This window comes from Crotalus tigris, unplaced genomic scaffold (genome assembly GCF_016545835.1).
Source record: "Crotalus tigris isolate CLP2741 ecotype Arizona unplaced genomic scaffold, ASM1654583v1 scf7180000019068.10715455, whole genome shotgun sequence".
In the NCBI taxonomy this organism is placed as follows: Eukaryota; Metazoa; Chordata; class Lepidosauria; order Squamata; family Viperidae; genus Crotalus; species Crotalus tigris.
Window position 1 is genome coordinate 2,420,129 of NW_024097358.1, and position 15,056 is coordinate 2,435,184.

Here is a 15,056-nt window from a genome sequence, read left to right on the forward strand (position 1 = left end):
TGGGCAACAAAAAATTGGCTATCGGTTCTGCCGAAGTGGTGCAAATTGGCTGAATCCTACCACAGGAGGGAAGGAGGGAGGGAGGGAGGAGGAAGGAAGGAAGGAAGGAAGGAAGGAAGGAAGGAAGGAAGGAAGGAAGGAAGGAAGGAAGGAAGGAAGGAAGGAAGAAAGGAAGGAAGGAAGGAAGGAAGGAAGGAAGGAGTGGTGGGATTCAAATAGGTCAACAACTGGTTCTCTGTGTGGATGCCGCTTCCCGAAGTCCATTCTGTGCCTGGGAAACAACAAATTAGCTACCAGTTCTGCCGAAGTGGTGCGAACCGGCTGAATCCCACCACTGCCTAAAAGACAGCTGGAAACTGTACACCTCAACAGCCCACATGAATAATCCTTGGAAACATAGCATATTAGAATTCATTGGTTGTGTTGACCTGCACAGAGCTATTCATCCAATGTGTAGATGTTTCTAAGCAAAAATGCAGCCATCTACCTACCTTAGAGCTGCTATGAAAGTTAGAAACTACCCAGAACCATGTATTTTCCCATCTAGAGCACAAGAAGAATCTCAGATATTAAAGGCTACATATGCTAAAACTATCCCCATCAGCTGTTATAGCTTGGGTAGCAAACTGAGCAAGTACATAGGATACTAGCTCTGCTGAGATGTCTTGACCATCTATTTAAATCAAAGTTGGTATTTATTAAAATTATATACATACATACATACATAGATACATACATACATACATACATACATATATGAATTTGTATCCTTTATCTTTTCTCCATTGTAGAGAGGTTTTTCCTTTCTGGGTCAACGTGTACCACTATGTATTAAGACACAAAACATTCTGCAAGTTTTCAAAATTTAGGACCTTGGAGGACAAAAAAGACACTGCCACCTTCTTTGCTAAACACCAAGTGCCATGAACTGGCTTAGAAGGTCAGCAATGGAAATTCAGCTGAACATAGTTATAGAATACCATAAAATTTCGAACTTGTTCTATTAAAAATTGTTGATCCTATGCAATGTGGAAACTGTGTTCAGATACAACTGTATTTTCATCACAGATCTTCTGGGTAAATATCAAGTGATCGTTATTTGCCTCCTAGGTTTGGAATTTTCAAATTGAAGATCATAAAGAATCTACTGAGACACCGGGAAGATCTCAAAACCTGGGACAAAAACTTTTGGTCATCAGTCACAATGTAGAATCTCAAGGGATTCAACATTTCCAAATAAAGAGTGACACATGACAATTTGCCGTGCATTTGATCTGTGAAGGGGAGACAGAGCCCGACACACTTGCCAGTCTCAAGGAGGAAGCATCAGTTCCTATAAATATTGAAGTGTGGCAATCATTATCATTATCACAAGCCAAGATGTATTTGATACGCAAACTCCGACGAGGGGAAAAATGACACTGCTTTGCTGCAATTATAGCATCTAAAAATACTTGTTTATGCTACGCCAGTATTTTGACTCCATCAATATCCTGACCTTTTTTTCTCCATTCCTGTCCTTCACGCTTATTTATGCAACATGGTTCTCACTGAAACAGAGGCAGCAGCAAGCAAACAGACACAGATGGGACACTGCAGCCTGGTAGGCTTCAACATTTTCTGTTTCATACCATAGAGCAGAGTTCCCCCAACTTTTACAGCTTGGTGGCCCAGAAGGAAAGGGAGGAGCAGGGACGTGTGCATGTGCACGGCCCACACACATGCACATGCAAATGGGTCCGTGCATGGCAGCAGGGCTAGCGTGTGTGCACGTGCTCAAGAGAGCTGTGTGCACCTACGGCAGCGTGCTGACACCTGTGCGCATGTGCAAATGGGCTGTTGGTGCCCGTGCAAACGGGCCGCTGGAGCAAGCATGTGCAAAAAAGCCACTAGTCTGGTGTGATGCTGGTGGTGGCTAGCGTACCTGTGCAGGAGCAAATATGGTTTCCTGCCTAAGTAGGGGGTTGGACTAGAAAAGCTCCAAGGTTCCTTCCAACTTTATTATTCTATTCTATTCTATTCTATTCTATTCTATTCTATTCTATTCTATTCTATTCTATTCTATTCTATTCTATTCCATTCCATTCCATTCCATTCATTCTAATTCTATTCTATTCTATTCTATTCTAAATTCTAAATTCTAAATTCTATTCTATTTTGGCACATTTTAGGATGATAGATGGGGAACATGTTAATGTATAACATGTCAACTTATGTCAGGCTCCAAAGTCGAAGAAAAACACATAGACTTGTATCTAAGTTTTCTTTACTGTTCCTCACCTATGGACAGAAATCTCTCAAACTAAAGAAACTACTAGCATCATTAAATATATACTCTAAGAACTTCTAAAAAGGAACTATTTGACCCCGTTAGTCCTAAACAAACTATCTAAACTTTGCTATCCTTTGGTCCTCTGGAATGCAGACCCTCTCTCCTTGAAACCTAGGCTACCATTTCACCACTTCTTTAAATTTAATTGTAATAAAACTTAAAATAAACTAATTTCCAAATTTAGTTTTTGCCATCGGTTTTTGTACACACTACTTTTCAGAGTGTTTTTCCCCACCCTCGTCCATTCAAAGGCCAAAGTTATTTTCTTATAATAATCTAAAATTTAATATATATCTCAGTTGCCCTGAACGTATAGTAAAGAAATCCATTTCTCCGATCTTGGTTCTCCATAAACTAGAGTAACCTCCAAAGTTTAAAGGGAAAAAATTTAACTGCAAACAATTATGTTCTTCAAAAAATCTCCAGGCATTCCATACCCCTCCTATAATAATTAGTCTTTACTTCTTTCCCTTTACTTTCATTCTTATAATGAGCAAAGCAAAGCAAAGCAAAGCAAAGCAAAGCAAAGGAAAGGAAAGGAAAGGAAAGGAAAGGAAAGGAAAGGAAAGGAAAGGAAAGGAAAGGAAAGGAAAGGAAAAGATCTCACTTTATTTCTGGGGAAATGCAACATAAATAACAAATTACCTAAGGTTAGCTTTGAATCATTAGAACAGCATTTTTTAAAAAAATAAAAATCTAGACATCTTTCTTTTAATCATATCTACTTGTGATTGACTAGGAACATAATGCAAACTGGCAGGTGGTTTGAGTGATGACTTAAAGGCTTCAATTACTGCTAGAGAGATTAAATCAAGACAGCAAACTTTTGGTGACCTACAGTTGCATATGTTTTTTTTGGGGGGGGACCAAGTTTGGGGAGAGAGATGGTGCAAAAAAAGCAAATTTAAACCCAGGGTACATCCAGGATTTGAAGTTGGAGAGAGAGTATGGGAATTGCCATATATATATTTTTATAATTATAATGCAAGAATTCAATGATAAGGCCAGGAGGTAATTAGAGAGATGTGATGTAACGAAGAATTCAAAATGTATTTAAGTCATAGCTCACAGATTGCTCATTATTACCAACACTTCTAGTATTAGATTTTGGAGAAAAGAGTGGAAAAAAATGTATTTTTCATCTTGCTCTGTTTTTGCCATTTCCAAGAGACAGGTGAAGGAAGCTAGGCTTCACCAGGTTCAACCAGAAAAGCCCAATCAGCCCAGTTCAGTTGCCCATAAGCTGCCTAGAGCTACATCACAAAGATGCCAGCCACAACTGCTGGTGAAACATCAAAGCAAAATAAAATTCCGTCTCAGACACTCAGCCTGAAAGATCCCCACTATTTCATTGAGCCTAGACATAGTTGCACTAGGAAGAGGAGGAAAGGAATTATGGAATTGGACACCAGCTTACATTCGGAACTTCCATGTGTTCAAAACACAGAAACTGAAATGTATTTTAGAAACAGAATTGAACTCAAGTCCTCAGACCCAGTCAGTACTTCTAGGGAGATTAGACTAGGAAACCAAAATCATGCTTGCTAATACAAGGGTACCTTGATACTCAACTGCTTTGAAACTTCATCAAATTTGGTACTCAACACATTTTAACATGAAAATGTTGTCCCGGTACTCATCATTTGGTGCTGAACACCCAAGCTAGAACTTATTGCTGTTGACTGCCTTGTGACTCACTACATTATACCTCATGGAAAATATTTGTTTGGTACACATTATTTTTGATACTCATCACACCTCCCAGAACCAATTAATGATGAGTACCAAGGTACCACTGTACTACCTTTATTGCCATATAGGTTTATAGTAACAGAACCTTGCAAGTCTAAATGTGCTTCTTCCCTCCCTTTATCTATTGTCTTGGTTGAGTCATCTTCCTCTTGTTCTTTCTCCCCATTACAAACTCATTTCTTGGGCTCCTTCTAGACCTGGTCTGGATGAACCCTCATGCCGTTCCCAATCAACATCAATCAAATTATTATGACAGTAGTAGACCAGCATCGTCAGTTAACAGTGTCTTCTGCTATTAAGGCATCTGGATTCCAGGGAAGGCAGTGTCCTTTGTGCAAAAGAGGTCTGTATCTTCTGAGAAAACAACATTGCTCAATAATAAAGTATATGATTTTTCAGATAAAGGTTGTTCCTGCTTCTTCTAAAGTTTATCCCATTTATAGGTTAGAAAAAAGTTCCATGCAGGCTTGGAGGAGTAGCACTGATCAGGAAAGTCCATTTATTTGATTATGAGGTAGCTTCCTATGGACTAGCTGCCCCAGGCCTCAGGTAGGGATGACCTACTTTTCCAAAATTCAGAAGTGCAACTCCCACACCTGAGAAGTGCTTCAGTGAAAGGGATGACCCAATTTCTTGTACTTAAGAAAGGTGGCAAGGCAGAGGATTTTAAAATAAAAGTGCCACTGTATAATTGTACGATACGCACGGATATTTGCATCTACATGGGAATCTGGGACAAATTTAGTTCTATTTTTCAATATTTCTCTTCTACTCATAGAAATATTGTAAGTGTGGGAGTCAGCTTCAGAAATTCCAGGTCTATAAAGATGCCAAGATTATCTGCAGACTCCAACAAAGAATACCAAAGATGGTATAAGTTAAAAACAAGTCATATAGATAGCTGCTTTTGTCACATCTGAATTACATGTTGACTTTCCTCTCCTTCTGCATTGCTCATCTGCATTTTTGAGCAAAAACCTCTTCTTGGATAGCATTGACTGTGTTAGCAGAAAGAGAACTAATGAGTACACAGCAAAAATAAATAAAAGTCATTGGATCATATCTAGCAGAATATTTATGCTTTTTGTTATTATTTCTCAGAGAGCAACAATAATTCAAAGCCAAGGGGGGAGGGGAAAGCATTGAGCAGCTTGTTAAAATTGCAAAAATGTCTACTAGAAACCATAAGGTACTAGGGGGAAAGAAAATCAGATAATGCAGAACAGTTCTGTGCACATTGACTTAATCAACCCTCTGGAGATAATGTGGTTTGTGCTTCATTAAAACCCTTCAAATGACATTGAACCAAAATCTCTATATTCTATCTCTCCTCTGCCAAGCCAATAAAAGGTTCTGCATGAGCAGGAAACTCTTTGGGCTTTGATGAGAATATGGAGAAGTTGGAAAAGCAAGTTGTTTGGCATGGCTTCTCTTGCATCACTGCAGTGCTTGCCAATTTTGGGCTGAGTGATTTCCACAAGCAATGGGTTGGAGGAGATGATGTGTCTTCCATAGCTTGGGGCAAGTGGAGATAGAAAAGCTGGGAGGGATACAGTCATATTGCTCTTAGGTACAAGATGGATATATTCTTTCACAAAATAATTTTGGGAATGCTTTTCTCAAACTGTTGAATTTATCCTAGTAACAGAATAACAGACTTGGAGGTCTTCCGGCCCAACCCCTTGCTCAAGCAGGTAACCCTATACCATTTCAGACAAATTGTTGTCCAATCTCTTCTTTAAAAACTTCCAGGATTGGAGTACCCACAACTTCTAGAGGCAAGTCTTTCCACTGATTAATTGTTCTAACTGTCAGGAAATTTCTCCTTGGTTCTAGGTTGCTTCTCTCCCTGACTGGTTTCCATCTATTGCTTCTTGTCCTGCTTTCAGGTACTTTGGAGAATAGATTGACCTTCTCTGGTGGTAGCCCTTAGATATTGAATCACTGCTATCCTGTCCCTCTTAGTCCTTCTTTTCAAATTAGAGTTACTGAGGTTATACCTGGCATTCATTACATCCAAACATGCTTTCTTTTAATAAGCTGTGGTCTGTTTCTAGTTGGGATTTTGTCACAGTTCATCCCAGTGGGAGCATTAGGCCCTTTCTAAATACGCTACACGGAAACCAATTTTAAACAAGCCAGATAAATCTTCTATTAGAGCAAGTGTGAAGCATAACCACCTTCAATTTTAGAGAATGTGTTAAAATGTTAAAGGACATTGCATAGCAAGGATTATCTCACCTGTGGGATATGTTGTCTATTACTGAGTTTTGCAGCAATGCGAAGTAAAGTCGGAGAAAGAACCTCAAGGCAAAGTGAGCAATAGGTAAAAGAGACAAAAAAAAAGAGCAGATAGCTGTCATAAAATAAGCAGAGATGCATGAATTGCAAGTGGTCTCCTTAATGAAGTGTTTTTATGAAGTCAAAGCTAGATGAATCTACCTCCATTTTAGAGCAGTTTATAGAAGCATTTGTACTAAGCAAAATAACACTGATAGAAGGGGTGCCATTTTACTTCACTGCTGATACTGTCGAGGTGCTTCACTTGAATGTCCAACAAAGTTGATATTTGAAGATATCTACACAATCTTAAGTAGAACACTCAGATTTGCTGACTAGATTTTTCTTCCACGTAGGTAACAGATTGTTCGCTCAGCAACACTCAAAGCTAACTGAACCCTTATGCCTAGTCAAGCAATTTTGTTTATCATGGACCACTTTTCCATCATTGGAGGAATTTATTCTCCAGAGGACATCTCCAGAGCTTTCTGAGGTTTATGCAAGGCTATAAAGTTCTCTTAGGAATCATCCTTTGAAGATAAAGACAAAACTCGGTTCTCTGACCAGTTTAAGTCCTAAATATTAAACTAAGTAATTGACCTTGCCTAATGACTCATCAGAGTGATGTGCTACACAGGCCAAGGGCTGAAAGTCATGCTATTGTCAGGAAATTGTTCTCATAGAGAACTTAAAAAGCAGGGTTTTTTAAAAAAATAATCCTTCCATAGAAGGTTGAAATGTAAAATGGAACTAGATCTCAAAGATTATGGGTCTAGTATGGAGCATACATTCTAGCACAAAGGGGCAAATACCCCTTATAACACTGATAGATTATATTTTTGATTATGGATTTGGAGATGATTATTAAGATAAACATGGACTACAAGAAGCACCAGTTAATCAGACTTGTACCAAACAAACAATAACTGTTCCCTGGGAGATGTTCTCCAGACATGGTTCCAGCCAATACTATCTGAGGAACATGGCTTGTGGTTCCCAGACAAGGGAAATGAACAGCAGGAGACACAAGAACTGTGCCCAACACCAGATTATCCAAAGATAATTACACCTAATTACCCTGAAGTCTAAGGACCCCAGGGTTATAAATTGGAACTGAAAAACTACATGAGCAGGTAGCAATGCCTAGGATGGTCTGATAATCATTGGAGCATAAGGAATAGTAATTACAGGCCACACACCAGCAGGTGCCATAAGGGAGCCAGCATGTAGGGTTATAGATGGGACCGTAGCATTTTGCATGCTCTTTGTTTGTTTGCAAATATACAGCTAACAGGTGCATATGCAGTCTGTAATGCTCTCAGCCCAGTTTTTGGGGCAGTTCCATCCTCAGCAATAAATTTAAGGATATGTTTAGTAGCCTTCAGACTTGATAAGGCAGAGAAGGGAGATGAAGAAATCAGTTTATCAGTGGAAAGAAGTTAAAATCAATTGAGGATGGATTGGGGTTTTATGCTGGCCGGGCCAGTTCTCTGTCTTCTCTATCCACTTGTAGGTCTTAGCACATTCTAAAATGTGGAGCTTTGCAAATAAAAAAAAAAACTGCTATATATTAAAGTCTGGGGAAAATTACGAGGGCAAGCACACAACAGTTCTGTATGTTTATAACTCGCCTTCCCTCTCTTGCTTAGAACCATAGCTAATTGTGTTCTTGCTGAATTGAAAGGACTTGGCTTAGTTGCTCATAAGACAAGATTCAGGAAAATGCAGGCTCTCGAATAAACCCAGGAAAGTAATAAACGGGGAAGAGAATGGAACAGAGATTGAAGTTCAGGAATCCACCAGGATATAAGCCTGGCTGAGGAAGCCAGTTCCCAGAGGGGACTTGGCAAGAGTTATGGGGACAAGCACTGCAAGTCTGGGAATTTGTTTCAGATGTTGTATCAGCAATCAGCAAGAAAGTTTTTTTTAGCCTAAAGTCTCATTGTGGTTTCAGCTACAAATAGCACTTTTAGAGACTCCAGCTATCAAGCAGCATAGTTCCTGTTAATTAGTCTCTTTTATTCTTAAGGAAATCTCTTCAGACTCCTCAACCATTCCTGCAGGAGACTTATTGCTGAAGGTTATTCCAAAGATGGCGTGTGTGCGAAACATGAGTTTTAGCAAGAGCTTTCTTCTGTCACCCTGGACAAGGAGAATGATTGCGTAAAATAAAATAAAGGAAAACATTTCCCTCAACTTCCAAACTGTTTTTCTAAAGCTCGGTTTTTTCAGCTCCAACAGTGGGCTCTTCAGGGTACACGAGCTGTCACCTGCTGGTCAAAGTCAACTCCAAATAGCTGTTGTAAAAGACAATCACTTTCCTTCTCAGACTGACCATTGCATCATTATTCCTTCTCTGAAAAGAAGGCGTGGCAGTGGGTTCAAGCGAAAAATTCTTTTTGGGATGCTTCTTTCAGAGGTCCCTGCATGCTTTAATTGTACCCACGTAGAAATACTATATTTAGATGTGATGATGTTGTCTAGTTTGGTAATGAAATGTTTGCAAGAAAGCCAATTGCACCAAGGATCTTATAGAGTTTAGAGTATATATGGCTCCATACAATTATGAAAACAAAGTGATGTCAGAAAAAAACAACTTTCCATTTGTGGAAGAATCTTCCCATCCTGATAGGTGAGAATCCTACATTTGCAAATTGGGATACAGTTATATGCCTACATGCTGCCCAAAGAATCAAGCTGTTTATTACCATTATCATAATTATACATGACTTCCTATTGTTACAAACAGGATTATAGTCCAACCAGAATTATAGTCAATTATAGTAAAAAAAAATAGAAACAAAAGGAAACAATATAAAAATAAAGGATTACAGTGACAAGTGGATGTTGGAGGAGAATTATAAAAAAAGAGAATGAAATGAAACTTCTTTATGTAGCTTCCATATAACAAAGATTTCAACAGGAGACTAACATAGAGAAGATTCAGCTTCTTAGACTTTTGTAAGGTATTTGAAATCTGGTTATGGGCTAAAAGACTTGGGCTGGGATATTACATGACCCCTGAGATTGCTATTAAAAAAAAATCAGCAGTAAAACCAAAGTGAGAATAAGTTCAGGGTTTTTTTAACCCCAGACTTTCATAAATCCATTTCTCTGGAATGCTGGTGTTTTAATTTTATTCCTGCTTGGTTTTTATGGCCTTGAACACCACCTATGGTTATTGCTATTGTTTAAATAAATCAATAAACAAACATTGAATTTTTTTAAACATAATGATAAAGTTGGAAGGGACTTCGGAGGACTTCTAGTCTATCCCCCTGCACAAGCACAAGACCCTATACTATTTCAGGCAAATGGCTGTCTAATCTCTTCCTAAAAATCTCCAATGTTGGAGCATCCACAATTCCTAGAGGCAAGTCGTTCCAATGATTAATTGTTCTAACTGTCAGGAAATTTCTCCTTAGTTCCAGGTTGGGTCTTTCCTTGATTGGCTTCCATCCATTCCATTATATTTTAGAGTAAAGGTAACTCTAGCAAGAGAGCCATCACAAGTGACAAAAAGAAAACATTAGTAATCAAAGTGGTTTGTAAAAGTAAAGGCAACTTATCAAGTATTCCTAACTTATTCCTCACGTATAAACATGCAAACCACTTTAATGTACTCTTCTAAAACCCAATTTTCATCCAAATCTGCCCATCATTGATGGTGGTGAGTTGATTAAACACATTTGATCCACATTTTTATATGAATCAATGTAATTCATTTTTTTCTGGGTTAATATGCAAAGAGGAACATAGCCTCAAAGGGTGCCTTTTTTCCAAATTCTGAAGCTCTTACATAGGCACATCTAAAATGTGACTTTATTAAAGAAAAGTTTGCATAATGAGGCAATAATTGGATAGCACAGAATTATGATTGAATACATGTCAAATTGACCCAGAAAAGATATGTGCCAATTTATACATCCCTAAAGAAGAATATAAGGTACGAATGCAATTGGACTCTAAGAAAACTCTGCAAATGGGGCACCTGCTCACAACTTGAAGAATAGCAGCCTCAGGAAACCAGCAGCATGAATTATTGGAACAAGATATCAGAATTCGTTTTAGAGAACACCCAATTAACATTTGGTGACCTGTTCCCAGAGCTCTACGAAGTTGCACAGAATTAAGGAAAATTTTAAGTACACCTGGAACTCCATTTCCAAATGAATACACAGATACAACCTTGATCTTAAGACTCATTTTAATTTAGCTTCTCATTTCCATTTGTTATTTTTATACCAAGAGTGAATGTCTCACTTCATTATTAACCATTTAACTACAGCTAATGGTTTTAATCTAAATATCTTTCTGCTATATTGTTTTTGTCATATATTATGCCCAGCTACAAGGGACATGGACGGATGGACAGACAAGCAGGCAGGCAGTCAGGCAAAGTATACAATTTCCATGTGGTTCTGTATTGTTTAAGAAACTTTGGTTTTCAGCACTGGAAACTGTATACTTGATTTACTACAAAAATACTTTTCAAGCTAAAAGTATGTGTCAAGATTCATCCAAATAGCATAAAATTAAAACATTGAATTAAACATACACACCTATAACAGACCTACTCCAGCAACATTCTCAAACATAAAAAGGCAAATTATAGAAAAAGATCTCTGATAACAATCCAGGCACATGCAAAATTCATACAACCATGACCAGTCAAGAAAGCAGAATTCCCATTATCAATTTTCCCCTTAAACTATGTATTCAGAATGTTTTGTAGACTCTATCCACAAAGCAATTCATAAACAGTGCAGAATGCAAGCATAAAAGAAATGCCATGAAAACAAACAGCCAAACAAACGGAATTAAAAACAAAAAAGCTTTCACCACTGAAAGTTGTTTAGAATAACTTGTTATTAAAGTAATCATTAAATGTGGATGACTGAGCAAGACTAGTGTTACAATTGATCATCCTATCTTATAATTATATTCAGCATACAAGCCAACACAGGAGGAATAAATCCCTTACTTAGTGCTTGCTGCCTGCCTACAGAACCCATAGCAAATATTTCTGCAGAGTAATTGACATTCAAAACCCTGGAGGTACCACAGAGAAGTCCTTGATTGGGACAAAAAATACTGTAGTTCAAACTTTCCAAAGACATTAGCTTGAAGCAAGTTTCTTTGAGAAGATTTTCAAATATAAGAGAGAAGAGGAATTCCTAGATGCATAAGAAGGAAAATTAACAACAATTCCTAAGTTGTAAATGGTAAGGTTGTTCAACATTAGGATGAAAACAAAGTATGGAGAAAAAATACTCCAATTCCATTTTAACACACTGCCCACAGCCTGGAGTTTGATCCTGACAGGCTCAGGGCTGACTCAGCCTTCCATCTTTCCGAGGTCGGTAAAATAAGGACCCAGATTCCTGGGGACAATAGGCTGGCTCTGTAAACGGCTTAGAGAGGGCTGTGAAGCACTGTGAAGCAGTATATACGTCTAAGTGCTATTGTCACTTAGTTATAAGCCACTATCTAAGAGCATGGTGGTGCAGTAGTTAGAATGCAGTATTGCAGATTAACTCTGCCCACTGCCAGGAGTTTGATCCTGACCAGCTTAAGGTTGACTCAGCCTTCCACCCTTCCGAGGTCGGTAAAATGAGGACCCAGATTGTTTATGGGAATATACTGGCATTTTTAAACTGCTAAGAGAATGCTGTAAAGCACTATATTATTGGTATTGCTAAAGAAAACAGAGATACAGAAACCAAAACCCAACTATCACTTCTTTCTTTCTTGAATTTTTATCTGGGCATTTTAAACATGTAACCTTGAGAATAGCAAGAACAAGAGCATTTAGACTTATATACTGCTTCACAGTGCTTAACAGCCCTCTCTAAGTGGTTTACAGAGTCAGCATGTTGCCCCCAACAATTTGGGTCCTCATTTTACCGACCTCAGAAGGACGGAAGGCTGAGTCAACCTTGAGCTTGTCAGGATCGAACTGCTAGCAATGAATAAGCCTGCAATACAGTACTGCATTCGAGCCACTGTGCCACTAGGAAAGCTAACAACAATCTCCTATGTTTGTATAGACACACACACACACACTTCTTAATAAAACTTCAAAACACATATACAAATAATGTTTTAAAAATGACCTTACTCAGTTCTCCAACTCCCCCCAAATTGAGAGAAAATGTGTGAGAGAGACATGGGAAATCAATATACCCCAAGATTGTAAAGGTCAATGTAAGATTTTTAAGCAAAACTCTCAAATTGATGAAGAAATGGACATGGGATGAAACCAATTTAAGAATGCTATGTAGAGAGATCAAAGGCTAAGGAAGAGAAGGAGAGGGTAAAAGAACTGGGACCTATAGTAGAAGCAAAATTAGAGCAAACATTTCTGATTCCTTAACACAACAAAGAAGAAAGCACCAGAGGATCAAGGAAGTCAAAAGGAAAAAAACAACAACCGGGATCTTATATATATATATATATATATATATATATATATATATATATATATATATATATATATATATATATATATATATATCTTGCTAGCAGACCTAATTTCTTCTTTTCTATTCAGAACAGAAATGCAGAATTGTTGGGCTTTACGAAGTAGGAAACCCTAATATATAAGCACAGGAATCAATACGGTCTCTCAGTATACCCATTTTGTTTAACTAGAAGTTCCTTGGAAGCAAGGGATTCAAGAACCTCAAAACAAAACAGATGATGACCTCAAGCAAAGAAAAGTATAGGGTGAGCAGCTGGAGACAAACTTCATCCAAAGTCATATTTGTTGTGTCTTTTCTATTGATCAGCAAACAATCCAGGAGTCAGGAGTACATTTTTCTGTTGCTTTCTTAAACCTTAAACCTCTGGGAGGATTAACTCCATTGAGTCTGCCAGAATTACAAAATATACAAAGGTCTATACAAAATCAAGCATGCTTAATCAGCTAATAGTAATAACAACTCAACCCACTAGATCCTTTTTGCCAAGATGCAAATGTGCATTATATTTACAAAACCAGGTGGTGCTGTGGTCTTCTTATGAGCAAGGGTTAACTTCTATCAAACAAACAGACACACATACTGGTGACTGGAGTAACTATCAGAGGTACAGTATATCTACAGCTACTGCTAGAAATTAAGGCATTACAGATGAGTTTCCAACCACACAAATTTCTATCAGTGTTCTCTTCAGCTGTCCAATGCATTGTGCTTCAATTAGAATAATCTTTCATATATATCTTGTTAGCAGACCTAATTTCTTCTTTTCTATTCAGAACAGAAATGCAGAATTGGTGGCTTTACGAAGTTGGAAACCCTAATATATAAGCATAACAATCAATACGGCGTCTCAGTATACCCATTTTTTTAGCTAGGAGTTCATTGGAACCAGGAGATTCAAGAACCTCAAAACAAAATAGATGATGACCTCAAGCAAACAAAACTATAGTATTTGCAATGCTCTAAAATTGTTATATTATGGGAAGTAATAATTACACATATTAATTTGACCTTGGGACTAGATTAAATACATTAGGATGTTCCTGTTATTTTCAACTGCATGTCTAATTTTGTGGAAATTGATAGCAGGAGAATGGAAATGATTATTTGCACAATGCTTATTGCTAAGAGACTTGACCTTCAGGTTTAAAAACATATATAAGATCCCAAGTATTGACTCAGCTGAAAGGACCTGGTGTTACTTGCAATTTAGGAACAGGTTGTTTTTAGATGTGGTTAATGTATAGATTGCAATCAAATATAGCAATCATTTAGTGAAACTTTTTATTATCACTGTAATTTTGTGCTTTCAAGTCTACTTTGAATTCTGGAGATTGCCTGGACTGCAATTTTCTCGGCAAACTTTCAGAAGTGCTTTGCCATTGCCTTCTTTCAGGGGCTGAGAGAGAGTGACTGGCCCAAGGTTATCCAACTGGCATCAAACTTGATCTACATTTATGAGAAGACCTCATATCCATAAAACTGTGTTTTATTTCCTTTTCCTTTTCTAATTAGTTAAATAGAAATCAAGTTTAGGAGATTGCTGGATTTGTTTGGGTTGTTTGTTCTGAACACTTCTCAAATTAAGGAGATCCACTCTTTGGTGTAAACTAAAAACTAAGAATAACGTTGATGGATGAAGTTTTGTTTTTATCGCAATATGCAGACAAAGTCTAAAAGCTTTTGTTTTCAATGTAATGTTTTCTCAAGACACTAAAGCACCCATGAAACTTTGAATACAGCGTTCAGCCAATACATTTATAGCTGGGTGTTCACAATGCTGGGAAAAATTCAGATAGCGGCCATCCTCCTTACTCTCTGAATCATCTCTGCTATAATGAGAAGACTCTCAGTCATGTAGGTTTTTCAAACAGTTTACACGCTACAGGTAAATGAGCAATCTTGTCTGCATTTGCCTGATTTGTGTAAGCTTTGCGTTCTACTTTGTGTCTGTGCCACCGAAGGACCAAAATCCAATGCTATATTTAAGCCCCTGCTATAAGTTGAATTGGTATTAAATAAATCAGGCTTCCCCATTGATTTTGTAATTGATGATCAAAGAAAAATCCAACCTAGAAGTAAGGAGAAATTTTCTGATAATGAGAGCAATTAATCAATGGAAACATTTGCCTCCCAAAGTTGTGGGTGCTCCATCACTGGAGGTTTTCAAAAATAGGTTGGACAACCATTTAACTGGGATGGTATATAAA

The 15,056-nt window shown here is 37.8% G+C and overlaps 1 protein-coding gene and 1 long non-coding RNA gene across 3 annotated transcripts in view; one reads left to right on the forward strand and one right to left on the reverse strand.

Moving 5' to 3' along the window:
* NTRK3 (neurotrophic receptor tyrosine kinase 3) overlaps window positions 1-15,056 on the reverse strand; it is a 295,014-nt gene that overhangs the window by 245,637 nt on the left and 34,321 nt on the right. The gene's annotated exons all lie outside the window — the stretch shown is intronic.
* Window positions 1,484-8,550, forward strand: LOC120315087. The gene is made up of 3 exons (XR_005558596.1): window positions 1,484-1,603; window positions 5,921-5,973; window positions 8,394-8,550. It is a non-coding gene; the product is annotated as an uncharacterized LOC120315087 (long non-coding RNA).